Raw genomic sequence first — 15,352 nt, 5'->3', positions numbered from 1 at the left:
AGTGCGTGCCACCAGCCCCCACTCATGTTGATAGCCCTGTTTCCTGAGGCCACATGCACATAAGAGGATAGACAGCCCCAGCCCTGCCACAAGCACCCACAACCATGAGCTACTGGCTCCAGCCCCACCATTACCAGCTGTGATGCATTTGATGTGCAGGCACGTTTGACAAGGAGCCCAGAGGCACTTGCCAAGGACCCAGATAGCCCTTATAGCTACTGCTACCTCCCGCAGCTCTGCCACTGAGGACCACTCAGTTGTGGAGGACTGGTACAGTCCAAGAACACGTACCCAATTCTTTAAACTTATCCACATATTTAATTTTTTAAACAATTCCATTCTTAAGAAACAAAGATTTGCAGAAAGATGTATATAGAAGAATATTTCCAAAATTACATATAATGAACCACTTTATTTTTTCTTTACATTTTTGCCTTTCATTCAACTCTCACATGCTATCACCTATTATAATATTTCCCAACACTCAATAAGCTGCCACTAATGGCATTCAGTTCAGTTCAGTTCAATCGTTCAGTCCTGTCTGACTCTTTGTGACTCCACGGACTGTAGCATGGCAGGCCTCCCTGTTCACTGCCAACTTCCAGAGTTTACTCAAATTCATGTGAGTCAGTGATGCCATCCAGCCATCTCATCCTCTGTCGTCCTCTTCTCCTCCTGCCTTCAATTTTTCCCAGCATGAGGGTCTTTTCAAATGAGTCAGTTCTTCACATCAGGTGGCCAAAGTATTGGAGCTTCAGCTTCAGCGTCTGTCCTTCCAATGAATATTCAGGACTGATTTCCTTTAGGATGGATAGCATTAACCCTTCCTTACCAAATTGCTTTCTCTACTAAATTATTGTTAGGACATCTTGATTTTTTAAGAAGCTTTGTTTGTTTTCTCAGTAGTCTCTGGGAAGCTGAACCCTAGTTAAAGGAGGTATTGTTGTAGACAGTTCAATTGGATTTTGTGGTAAAAGTACCTGATGACGCTTGACAGCTATGCCATTTACAACTATACTGCCATGACTATGTAGTGTCTCTAATATATAATAGGGATGCATTTTTCCATGAGAGAATGAGAAAGATATATTAATGAGCTATTAAAAGCTATAAACATCAGTTTTAATGAAAAAATTCCTGTGCTAATGTTCAGTTGAATAATGCTCAAGTATGGAAATATTTTGTGGTCTGGGACATCATTTATTTGGAAACTCAAACTTACTTATTTTGGAAGCAGGCCAATCGACTAATACATCATTCAAGTTATACCAATATAATAGCAATTCTGTGAAATTGAAGTAACAATGTTAATTTTCTCTCAAAGTAAATGCCTTATTAATGAATTAAATGAAAATTAGGTACTGTCAAATGAAACTCATTTTGATTTCTGGAATGCACTCCACATTATACTATATTTTCCCCATTAGAACACATCTCCCTAAACATTTTAAATAATGCAGTTTGGGAATTACAGACCATATTTCTAAACATTTCCATTCAGCACTGTTCATATAAAATTCGCTGGGGATTCTCAGTCCTTTTGGTGGATCCCCAGGTTGGGAAACCTGTTGTGGGCCTGAGAACTTTTGCGACAGTGTGCGAACTTATCACTGCAGACAGTGATTGCAGCCATGAAATTAAAAGATGCTTGCTCCTTGGAAGAAAATCTATGACAAACCTAGACAAGCATTTTAAAAAGCAGAGATATTACTTTGCTGACAAAGGTCCGTATCGTCAAAGCTATGCTTTTTCCAGTAGTTACGTATGAATGTAAGAGTTGAACCATAAAGAAAGCTGAGCGCTGAAGAACTGATGCTTTTGAACTGTGGTGTTGGAGAAGACTCTTGAGAGTCTCTTGGACTGCGAGGAGATCAAATCAGTTAATCCTAAAGGAGATCAGTCTTGAACATTCATTGGAAGGACTGATGCCAAAGCTGAAGCTCTAAAAGTTTGGCCACTTGATGTGAAGAACTGACTCATTGGAAAAGACCCTGATGCTATGAATGACTTTAGGCAGGAGGAGAAGATGACAACAGAGAATGAGATTGTTGGACAGGGAAGCCTAGCATGTTGCAGTCCATGAGGTCACAAAGAGAGTCAGAGACAACTGAGCAACTGAACTGAACTGAACTGAATTGTTCATATTTGGACATTTGAATCCACATTTGATATTTTATATATTCTGAAAACTGGGTGTATTACTGACTTCTCTCTCTCTCTCTCTATTTTTCATTTCTTTCCTGTTTCTTTAGCTGACTCCAACTCTATATCTTTTGCCTTGCCCTTCTTTTATACACCATCTTGCACTACCTGTCTGACTTAGTTCTTTCTCCCCTATGCCCCTTTCTTAAAATGACTTGGCAAAATGTCTTGCTTATGATTGCCACTATGTGAAGGTCTTAAAACTTTTATAGGTTTCATGAGATTGCGTATATGTTTGAGATTTCTGTAGGTTTTAAAACACAAATTTAAAGAAGATAATATATTGGCATATGAAACCAATATATTTTTGTCCTTGGTAATTTCTACTTTTGGTTTCCCACTAACCCAACCCCCCTAACAAGGGTCAAGCTTGGCTGGTTTGAACATCAAGGTTGCTCTTATAAGCCAATAATAGTGAAAACTCAAGCTATCCCTTTCTTTTTGGTCCCTGTAGAGTGTTAGGAAATAGAATAAAAGCTTAAAGACATTGAAAGTATGTGACCTGTGTCCTCTTGTCAATATGGAAACTCAAAGTAGGGTGGATTGGGCATCACTGTAGAAATACCCAGATAAGAATAATAGAACCTGATAATACCCAAGTAAGCATACTGTTGGAGGAAGCTTAAATCTAGGTTTGCTTCTGTGCCATATCCAACATGGTGGACAAGGATTAATGATGTAGCTTTAGTAGAGAGAGGTGGTTGGATAGATGAGCACGTGTCAGCACTCCTGTGTGGGCAGGTGTCACCATGGCATGCTTGTGGTGTACAGGGGAGCTACATGTTTCCAAATGCCTCAGGGAGTACACAATTTCTTTCCCTTTTACCTAAATACCAGTTGGGCAAGAGGAGAAAGAAAATAAATTCTTTTTAAGGGGGTGACTTTTAAATTGATGATTAACGCAAAGAGTGTGTTCAAATCCCTAGATTCAGAGACACCAAAAGTTGGCAAATTTACCATCATCATCAGTAGTACTGCTATGAAACTTGGGAGCAGGATTGCATAGTCAAGGATTTTGTAGAATAGACTATGAATCATTGTTTCCACTGTGCATGTGTTATGGAAAGCTCTTTAAAAGAATACATAAGAGATTATCACCAAGAGAAATAATTTGAACAAAGAAAAAGCCATGGCTGAAAATGGAAATACTTGGATAGGAAATGCATTTGTCTTAAGAAATCTATTACAGAAAATATTTGAAAAATAAGGAATATCACTTGTATTTCTTGAAGTATCCTAGTCAGCATTACATTTACAATTTCTTTTCTAGTTAAAGAATTATAAAATAATTGGGCAATCTTACACAAAGCAATATATGTTTCCTAAAAGAATCAGATAGATAAACTGATTACCATTAAGTGTAACCTCACTGCATCTCCAAGAAAAAATTAAAATATTTTTTTCATATTTTAGAAATATACTCTAGAGCTGCTGAAGCAGCAGTCATTACCTCTGTGTTTCAAGCAAGGAGCTGAATTCAGGCAAAAGGATTGGTCTTTGTCAACAGTTCCCCTTTTAAGGATTCATCCTGGATGTCTCCCCGAGCAACTGGTGCTTATATATCATTAGAAATATCATAGTCACATGGTCACTTTGAGCTGTAAGAGAAGCTCAAAATATGGTATTTTGTACCCTGAGTAAAATTAGAATTCTACCACTAAGAAAGAAATTTAAGAAAAAAAACAGATACTGGCTAGGTAGCTAGCAGTTTTTGACATCCTGTCTTGGTGTTTTTGTTAAAAAAATAATCCTACATGGGATCTCTATTATAAAAAAAATGGCTTGGAGCTTTAGTTTCTGACTGTAGAACAAATGACTAAACAGATAAATATACAGAAGTGCTGCATAAACTATAGGAAGCTATATGCATGAAAGCTATCATTACCAGCAGGTTTCATGTGAATTTTTAAAGCCAAGAGTAGACATAATCTATAGCCCCTCAGGGGTTTGTAATCTTAGAGAATAATTATATTCATGATTCATTAATTAAAGCATGCAATAAAAGCAAAACTAAATAAACAAAGCATAAAGAATAATCCTAGATTCTAATCCTTTATTTTTAAAAAACACTTGTAGAGATAATTGTTCAAAATACCACTTAAGGACCAGATATAGCCCAGCCTTCAGACCAGATTGTTAATTATTTCAGTTAAAGCCTGTTCTGGCCTTTGAATAATTCTCAGAGAGCAAGATTCTTTTTAGCATTTTAGGGAGGCACCTTTCTGCCTCCGTAGGAATAACTTACAGTCAGAATTTATTTATAGTGTGTCTGGGGTTTTATTAATAGATTTTATTTTTAGAGCAGTTCTAGGTTTATAGAAAAACAGAGTAGAACGTACAGAGAATTCCTATATATCTAATCTTCTCCTGTCCTCTGCTTGCCCTATTAATAACATCTTACATTTATCTGATACATTTGCTAAACTTGATGAATCAATAGTGATACATTACTGTTAACTAAAATCCATAGTTTATATTAATTATGGTTCACTCTTTGTGTTATAGAGTACTGTGGATTTTGGCCAAATGTCATGTATCCACCATTACAGTGTCAAACAGAGCAGTTTCACTTCCCTAAAAATTTCCTGTGTGCCACCTATTTATTGTTGTTGAGTTGCTAAGCCGTGTCTGACTCTGTGACCCCATGAACTGCAGAATGCCAGGCTTTCCTGTCCTTCACTATCTCCTTGAGTTTGCTCAAACTCATGCCCATTGAGTCGGTGATACCATCTAAACATCTCATCCTCTGTCACTTTCTTCTCCTTTTGCCTTCAATCATTCAAAGCATCAGGGTCTTTTCCAACGAGTTGGCTCTTTGCATCAGGTGGCTAAAGTATTGGAACTTCAACTTCAGCATCAGTCCTACCAATGTTGATTTCCTTTAGGATTGACTGGTTTGATCTCTATGCAGTCCAAGGGACTCTCAAGAGTCTTCTCTGGCACCAAAATTCGAAGTCATCAATTCTTGGCTTTCAGCCTTCTTTATGGTGCAACTCTCACATCCATGCATGACTAATTGAAAAACCACAGCTTTCACCATATGGACCTTTGTTGACAAAGGGATATCTTTGTTTTTTTAATATACTGTCTAGGTTTGTCATAGTTTTCCTTCCAAGGAACAAGTGCCTTTTAATTTCACAGCTGCAGTCATTATCTGCAGTGAATTTTGAGCCCAAGAAAACATAATCTGTCACTGTTTCAACTTTTTCCCATCTATTTGCCATGAAGTGATGGGACTGGATGTCATGATCTTAGTTCTTTGAATGTTGAGATTTAAGCCAGCTTTTCCACTCTCCTCTTTCACCCTCATCAAGAGGCTCTTTAGTTCCTCTTCAATTTCTGCTATTAGAGTGGTATCATCTATATATCTGATGTTGATATTTCTCCCAGCAATCTTTATTCCAGCCTGTGACTCATCTAGTCTAGCATTTCACATGATGTATTTTGCAAATAAGTTAAATAAACAGTGTGACAATATACAGCCTTGTTGTTCCCCTTTACCAGTTTTGAGCCAATCAGTTGTTCCTTGTCTGGTTCTAATTATTGCTTCTTGACCACCATACGGGTTTCTCAGGAGACAGGTAAGGTGTTTCTTTAAGAATTTTCCACAGTTTGTTGTCATCCACACAATCAAAGGCTTTAGCATAGTCAATGAAACAGAATAGAGGGTTTTTGGAACTTCCTTACTTTTTCTATGATCCAATGAACATTGGCAATTTGATCTCTGGTTCCTCTGCCTTTTCTAAAACCAGCTTGAACATATGGAAGTTCTCAGTTCATACACTGTTGAAGCCTGCTGCTGCTGCTGCTAACTCACTTCAATCGTGTCCGACTCTGTGCAACCCCATAGACGGCAGCCCACCAGACTCCGCCGTCCCTGGGATTCTCCAGGCAAGAACACTGGAGTGGGTTACCATTTCCTTCTCCAATGCATGAAAGTGAAAAGTGAAAGTGAAGTTGCTCAGTTGTGTCAGACTCTTCAGGACCCCATGGACTGCAGTCTACCAGGCTTCTCCATCCAAGGGATTTTCCAGGCAAGAACACTGGAGTGTGTTGCCATTGCCTTCTCCATGTTGAAGCCTAGCTTGAAAGATTTTGAGCATTACCTTGCTAGCATGTGAAATGAGTGCAATGGTAGACTGAACATTGTTTGGCATTGCCCTTCTTGGGGATTGGAATGAAAGCTGACCTTTTTCAGTCCTACGGCCATTGTTGAGTTTTCCAAATTTGCTGGCATATTGAATGCAGCACTTTAACAGCATCATCTTTTAAGGTTTGAAATAGCACAGCTGGAATTCCATCACCTCTACTAGATATGTTCTTAGTAATGTTTCCTAAGGCCCACTTAACTTCCCACTCCAGGATGTCTGGTTCTTTGTAAGTGACCACAACTTCTTGGTTATCCTGGTCATTAAGACCTTTTTTGTATTGTTCTTCTGTGTATTCTTGCTACTTTTTCTTCATCTCTTCTGCTTCTGTTAGGTCCTTTCTGTTTCTGTCCTTTATTGTGCCCATCTTTGCATGAAATGTTCCCTTAGTATCTCCAATTTTCTTGAGGAGATCTCTAGTCCTTCCCATTCTATTGTTTTCTTCTATTTATTTACACTGCTCATTTAAGTAGGCCTTCATATCTCTCCTTGCTCTTCTCTAGGATTCTGTATTCAGTTGAGTATAGTTTTCCCTTTCTCCTTTGCCTTTTTTTCTGTTCTTTTCTCAGCTACTTGTAAGGCTTCCTCAGGCAACCATTTTGCATTCTTGTGTTTCTCTTTCTTTGGGATGGTTTGTTTCAATGCCTCCTATTTAATGTTACAATCCTCTGTCCATAGTTCTTCAGGCCCTCTATTAGATCTAACCCCTTGGATCTATTTGTCACTCCACGGTGTAATCATAAAGGATTTGATTTAGATCATACTTTTATGGCCTAATGGTTTTCCCTATTTTCTTCAATTTAAACCTAAATTTGCAATAAAATACTGTAAGTTAATTGAAAAATAAATAAATAAATAAACCTAAATTTGCAATAAGAAGCTCATGATCTGGGCCGCAGTCACCTCCAGGTCTTCTTTTTGCTGACTGTGTAAAGCTACTCCATCTTCAGCTGCAAAGAATATAATCAATCTGATTTCGGTATTGACTATCTGGTGATGCCTATGTATAGAGTTGTCTCTTGTGCCATTGGAAGAGGGTGTTTGCTATGCCCAGTGTGTTCTCTTGGCAAAACTCTGTTAGCCTGAGCCCTGCTTCATTTTGAACTCCAAGGCCAAACTTGCCTGCTACTCCAGGTATCTTTTGACTTTCTACTTTTGCATTCTAATCCGCTATGTGAATTAAGTTGGAAATAGTTACTGAAAACATGGGGGCATGAAATTAAAGATAGCAAGTTTTAACAATCTCAGTCATTCATTGCATTTGTCAATTTCCTGTTCTGTTCTCTGATCTGGTAGTGAGCCAAATGAAGCTTTCCCATCATTTAACTTATAGTCCATCCTGTGTAAATATCTTCTTTTTAAACCTAGTACAAATATATCTTCTATTTAAGCCTAGCACCTACAGTGCCCTGAGAGCATTTGGACTGGGCCGCACTTCATGCACTATTTTGTTTTCTACTCAACAATACTTTGTGATAGGTATTATTATTGTCAGCTCACAGATGAGGAAATTAGGGCTCAAAAATTACACACTTAGAGAAGGTTACCCAGATACTAGGTAGCAAACCCAGGCCTCAATGCCATGGCTGCTTGGTGCCAGAGCAATGCCTTTTCCACTAAGCTGCCTCCATGTGAGAATTTCCTGTTCTCTGCTCACAGAGAGAGGGCTGGCCCTCTGCTGACCCTATGATGTCCCACTAAAGTCTCTATCCACTTCTCAAGCCTGTTCTGTGGCTGAAATGATTATTTTGCTCACAATAAAGAGTGAGCTGTGCAGCTGGAGAAATTTCCATCCAGATGCTGACGTGTCACTTTGAATTGTTATTACAATAAAAAGTTCCTGTTCATATTTGTTCCTATTTGCATATGTACAGGAGCCACAGTTGTTCAGCCAAACCAAGTCATTTAGCAAAAATGCAGCCCAAGATTCACAAAGCAGTTCTGAAAATAGCCCATTTGGGGCCTCTTGCTGAGAAGACTGCATAAAATATGCAGACTCTTTGATTTATCTTTGAACAGTCCCACACCTTTTATCTGCAATCAACCTTCCCTCCCTTGTCCCTGCTTGCTACTCTCCCCTTTTCCTTTCTTGAGGTAGACCCTGAGAACCTGCTCTGTGCCAGGCACTAGAGAGACAAAGAACAAACATAACACTCTTTGCTCAAATGGAGCTCAAATGCTGGGATCAAGAGTTCATTCAAGAAACAGCTCTTGTTCCCAGAAATAGAAATGTAGGAAAATGGAATCTACTTGAAGTTACTATTTCTATTTTCCATCCCCTTCCTTTGTTCATACCTTTATTATCACACTTACTATATTGAATTAGAGTTTGAGTTTTTCAATCTCTTTTACCTGGTAGTCTGTATTCTAGAACCTAAAATGGAACCTGGCACAGAATAGTTACCCAATTGAATGCCTATATCTAACTGAATTGTCAGCATTGATAACTTATGCTTTTTTGTGTGGGAGAAAGTGGGCAGTAGAGTTCCTTTCTCAGCCAGAATTTCTTGACGTACTCGCCTTCCCCATCTCCTTTCACAAACTAATTATGTTTATGTATTTCATTATCCTGGGATATCATACATGAGTTTTAACACTCGCCCTGTCAAGTCATAGGCATTCTTATAATTCAGATAATACTCGTATTGTTACACGGCATTTGGTTAGGTCCTATGTTTCACTATATTATCCAGAGGTATTCTGAAAATTACAATAAAGAGCAAGCAATATGAATGATATTGTCTTCCTCTTGCAAAAGTGAATTGATTTGCCCAACCTCAGGGAGTTAATTAAAAGAAATCAAATTCTGTGCTTCCTACTCCATGTTATTCCTTACCTCTCTCTAGACCATCATTACTAGGGCATGCATTTCGTTGTTCTAATCACAGAGGGAGATTTTCAGTAATGCTAACACAAGTACTGTGCTATGCTCTGTGTATGTGTTATCTCATTAGCCCCAGTAGGTGAGAATTATTATTTCTATTTTACAGATAATTAAAATAAGACCAAGAGAAGTCAAGTAATGCATTCAATGGTATTTGATTCAACACTATTTGATTCCAGAAATTGCACTAATAAAAATTAATCATTAGTGACTTCCCTGGTAGCCCAGTGGTTAAGACTCTGTGCTTCCACTCCCACAGGGGGTACGGGTTCAATCCCTGGTTGCTGAACTAAGATTCCAGGAACACAGGTTGCCCAGCACAGGCAAAAAAAAAAAAAAAAAAAAAAAACAAAACTTAATAATTAACATTTGGAGAGTACTTTCTATGTACCAGGAGGCATACTAAGTATTTTACATAGAGCAGTTTATTTATTTAATCACAACACAAATCTTAATAGGCACACACCACTATTCTCTTCATTTTACAGAAGAAGAAAATTTGACTTAGAAGGTATATTAGGGTTCTTTAGAGAAATAGAATAGATAGAAGGGAGAGAATTTTTTTTAATAGGAATTGGCATATGCACTCATGGAGGCTGAAAAGTCCCATCCCACAATCTGCTGTCTGCAAACTAGAGAATTAGAAAAGCTGGTCATGTAATTCAGTCTGGGTCTGAAAGTCTGAGTATCGAAGGACTGGTTTAAGTCCAGATATGAGTCACCGGCATCACCGATGCAATGAATATGAACTTGGGCAAACTCCGGGAGATGGTGAGGGACAGGGAGGCCTGGCTTGCTGCAGTTCATGGTTTGCAAAGAGTTGGATACGACTGGGCGACTGAACAACAGTGAGTCAAAAGACTGAGAACCAGAAGCACTGCTGTCACTGTTCACTGAGAGCAGGCAAACTCTGTCAACTCAAGTAAAAGAGTAAAGCCTTCCTTTCTTCACCATTTTGCTCTATTCAGGCCTTCCATGGATTGGATGATGCCCGCCCACATTGATGAAGAGAATCTCCTTTACCCATTCTACTTATTCAAATGCTCATCGCCTCAAGAAACACTCTAACAGACATACAGATAATGTGTTTTACTAGCTATCTGGGCATTCTTTAGCTCTGCTGAGTTGGCACATAAGATTAAACACCACAGAGAAGTTACATGACTCAATTCAAACTGCAAGTGTGTATTTCCTCCCTCACATCTACTCATCCATATCCAATTACTATGTTCCCATTACACATGCTTTCTATGAATAATTGACTGTGCTTCTGAGGTGACCTCTCCACTTTTGAGCAAAACTCCTTCAGAAGAGTAGTCACTAACCACTGACTAACTCCAATTCTTTTGTCCTTATACTCTCCTAAGGGCTTCCTTACCATCCTTTCCCCAGATGGTAAAGAATCTGCCTGGAATGCAGGAGACCCAGGTCTGATCCCTGGGTTGGGAAGATCCCCTGGAGAAGGGAATGGCAACTCACTCCAGTATTCTTGTCTGGAGAATCCTATGGACAGAGGAGCCTGGCAGGCTACAGTCCATGGGGTCGCAGAGAGTTGGACACGACAGAGCAACTAACGCTTTCACTGACACTTTTCTCCTAAACTCAATGCAGTTAGGCAAAACTCACAACTTCATTGACATTGGTGTTGTCAAGGTCACCCATTAGCTCTTCACTGCTAAGCCCAGTGGTCCATTCTCCACTTTTATCTAACATTGGTGTCTGACACAATTGACCACTACATATTCATGGAAATACTATTTTCACTTAACTTTCAGAACACTGTAATCTCTTGATTGCAAGTAAAACTCTTACTTGACCACTTATGCATATTAGTTTCCTTTACCAGATCCCTCTTCATCACCTAGGCTTTTAAATGTGGAATGCCCTAGAGCTCAGTTCTCAACCCTCTTTTCATCTGCACTCACTCCTTAGATGATCTCATACAACTTCACAGCTTTAAATACCATCTATAAACCCCTGATTCCCAAATGTATATTTTCAGGCCGTAGCTCTCCCTTTAACTCCATACACATATATACAACTGCCTGCCTATATCTCCACTTGGATGACCAATAAATATCTGACAGGATCTTTCAAAATAGAGTTCTTGGTTTTCTTGTTTTCTTTTCAAAACCTACTCTACCCACAGACTTCTCCAATTTAATTAATGACAACTTAATTTTATTTGATTGGACATAAATCCTCAAAATTCTCCATTTATCCCTCTTTTCTTTTGTCCAACATTTAGTCTATTGGAAAAATCTTTTTAGTTCTTTTTGCAAAATTTATCTAGAATTTTGCCACTTCTTGCCACTTCCATAGCCACCTCTCTTTTCCAAGCCACCACTGTGTTTTCTCTGGATGATTGCAGTAGTCTTCTAACTGATATCCTTGTTTCCACTGTGTACCTCCAAGACACAGAGCAGACAGAGTGATTTTGCTAAAATGTAAGACAGTTTCTACCAATCTTTTTGTTCAAAACCCTTCAATAACTTGTCATTTTTTTCAGAGTGAAATCCAATATCCTCACAATGCCTTCTATCTGCACCCCATCACTCTATACTCTCCCCTTCCTCCACTTTGCTCCAGGAAAATTGCTCTTCTCACTATTTCTCAAATATGCCAGCCATTGTCTAACCTCATAGCCTTTCCAACTGATGTTTGCTTTGTCTGGAATGTACCTCCTTCTAGTGTATGCCAAGGTTATTCCCTTATTGCTTTTAAGTTTTTGTTTAAATGTCAGCTTTTCCATGAAGCCTACATGATCACCCTGTTCAAAATTAAACCTTATTCCTTATAGTCATGCCTAATCTGCTCTGTTTTTCTGCAAGTCCTTTATTATCTTCTAGTGAGCTATCTGATTTACTTATATACTGTGTTTATTATTCATTCACCTATCTTATCCACTGGAATTGAAGCTCTACACATGCAGAGTTTATTTTTTTTAATCTGTTTTATTTACTAGTATTTCTAGAGTATCTAGACTAATTTCCTGACATGCACATGGCATTCAGTAGTTTCTGAATGAATGGATGAGTGAATAAGTAAGTGAATGAAACAGTAAGACTGGAACTGAAAACTAGTTATTGTGGCTTAGAGATTCAGAATTCATTTTCTCCAAAACTAACTATACTGCATTTCAGTTAAACACTGCTCTGCTGGTCTGGGATCACCTATCTTAGTATCCAAATCCCAAGCTATTTCTATAGCTCTTATTGCCAAATTGCTGCTTTTAGCAGTTACCCATCACATCGTCAAATTCTAATGGGCACCAGTAATGTCAAAGCACTGATTAAGTATATATTCTAATTCTACATTGTATTATTCTAGTATGAAGCTGTTACCTACTTTACATGTGGCCTAGAGAAGATAATTTTCATCTTCATACTTTGGTTTCCTTATCTATAAAATGAAAACTGTGACTAAATAGTCTCTAAGAACACTTCTCTCTGGAAGTTTGGGTATAAGTTACCACAGCATCATTCCCATAATCCACAGAGTGGAAGCAGCACAAGTTTTGTGATCAGCAGGGTGTGAATTCAAATCTGGGTTCAACACAATTGAATAAGTCTATTCAGTTTTCTGTACCCTTTGTAGATAATTTGTCTGTAAAATGTGAATGATCATCTTCTCTATATTATAACTTTAAGGTTATTCTAAGGATAAAATTAGAGAATATATTTTGAAATTACTAACATAGTGTGTGATACATTGTAGTAATCCAATATGTGGTGTTTTGATATGAAATATAGTAAATCATATTTACACCTAGATAAGATTATAAAATTATGGATTGGAGGAGGAATACGATATGGGGCTATACAACAGAGCATAGTGGTCAGTGATAGGATAGGGACTATCATTAAATTGGCATAGGACCTAAGTAGGTCCTGGTAGGGACAAACTCTGCCCAAGTGTCATTCACCCTTTGTATATTCAATGGCTGCATCACTCTCAGAATTATGTTTCAGATAACACACCATCTTACATGTTGTGAATGTTTGGAAGAAAACAATTCACAGGCACAAATATACATCTGCTTGTAGTTTCAAGTGTTTCATGCACTCTTTCCTCATTCATAAAGAGAAAATAGTTTCCAGAGGCAAGGGATATATACCATGCCTTCTTTGCATTATTTACAACTTATACACCAGTGCTGCGAACACAGCAATAGGGAAGATGTGCTTAATTATCGATAATTATGATTTTAGTTTGTATAATGTTTTAGGCAACAGAAACTTTTATATCTATTTTATCTTTATAACAGTCTCCTGAAGTAGGTTTTTTGATAACTCCCAAGTCACAGATGAGTAAATTACGGAAACTGAGATGGAGTGATTGCTTCAACGAAACTCAGCTAACAAGGGCACCAGTGTGATCTAATTTCCTATCTCCTATCTTTCAAGTCATCCCTGAAAGATGGAGTTAGTTGACCTCAAGAAGATAGCAGGCTAATCATACCTTCTTTCTAAATGCTGTTACTGTTAACTCTTAGCACAATATCTATCACTAATGCTAATAACCATTGGTAAGTACTTAGGAAATCCTGCCATTAGCTCTGTTATCTGCTGGAATGTCTGGAACCACTCACTGAGTGTCCTCTTTAGCCAAGGGCTTCTTTGTAAGCAGACTGGATCTGACAGTCATTTGCTTGAATACATGCCATATGACAGCATGTAAGGCTCTGTGCTTAGGTAAATGAGGCTGTCAACTTCCCTCATTAGACCTCACATGTTTACACATATGTATGAAGACTGTTTCAGAACTACCAAGCTGCTTTAAAGCTAGAAAAAGTAGGAAGAGAAATGAAGTACAAAATTAAGAAAGACATGCAGAAAGAGGATAGAACTTATAAGTAAGAAGGTTGGGTTCCTTTCTGGGCCTTCACATTAGTGGACCATGCAGTCTTGAACATATCACCTAGTATCTGAAACTTTTTTCTCATTTTTAGGATGGAGATTGTGTTAGAGTTCTCCAGAGAAACAAAAAACATTAGATACACAGACACAGACACACACACACACACACACAGACACACACACACAAACACACACACATACTAAGAGATTTATTTATATCCAAGGAATGGGTGTCTGCGATTGTGGGTACTGGTGTGAAATCCATAGAACAGGTCATCAGTCTGGAAACTCTTGGGCTGCAATCTTGAAAAAGAATTTCTTCTCTTAGGAGATATGTTTTACTCTTAAGGTGTTTCAAATGATTGAATGAGGCCTACCCACATTATGGAGGTAATCTCCTTTACTTAAAGTCAAATGATCATATGTGATAACCCCATCTAAAACATACTTTCATAGCAATACCCAAATTAATGATTGTGTAACTGGGTTCTATAACCTAATTAAATGGACACATAAAACTAATAATCACAGGGATGGTGATAATGATTGTGATGGGAGAAATAGCCATCTTTCAAAATCATGAAAAACAGATCTAAACATCCATTTTAGGTATCTAGTACAATGTCTAGCATATAGTAGAATCTCAATATTATTTCAATATGAACAAAAGCAAATGTATGGGAGTGAGGACTTATTCATTTATCTTGGGCTTCTCTTTCTTTTTCTTTTTTTTTTCTAAACCCCCACTAATGTTTCTAAATTTATTTGATTCTGGCATAATCTCAACTATATTTTCCCAATGACTCTAAAACTAAGCTGATTCAGGATAAAAGTATAGTGCTTCAGAAAGAGTTTCAGATAAATATTTTGTGCTTGAAAGAGGGCTCTGTACTTCCCCTATAGAGATAACAATTCTCATTACTTCCAACCTAGCACCTAAATTCTAATATATCATTATATTTCCACTATGCTATTTTGTTTTTAATTTCTTATAGGCTTTAGCAACTTATTACTGTTAAAAGAAGAAATCCTTTCAGGTTTTTGAGGCTGAATGTGGCTAATCTCATAACTTTATCAATTTAAAATAAGGACAATTGGATATGTAGAAAGTATGCATTTTATTATTACTTCTCACGGTTTACGTATAGACTATTGTGTATTGTGGTTAAGTAGAAATAGTATTGACCTTGAAATCTGGAAAACAGAGCTTTTATAATGGTTCTGTTACATAAATACTAACTATATTACCTTGAACATCT

Source organism: Muntiacus reevesi, chromosome X (genome assembly GCF_963930625.1).
Source record: "Muntiacus reevesi chromosome X, mMunRee1.1, whole genome shotgun sequence".
NCBI lineage: Eukaryota > Metazoa > Chordata > Mammalia > Artiodactyla > Cervidae > Muntiacus > Muntiacus reevesi.
The sequence above is the reverse complement of the archived record's forward strand: the minus strand, read 5'-3'. Positions refer to the sequence as shown.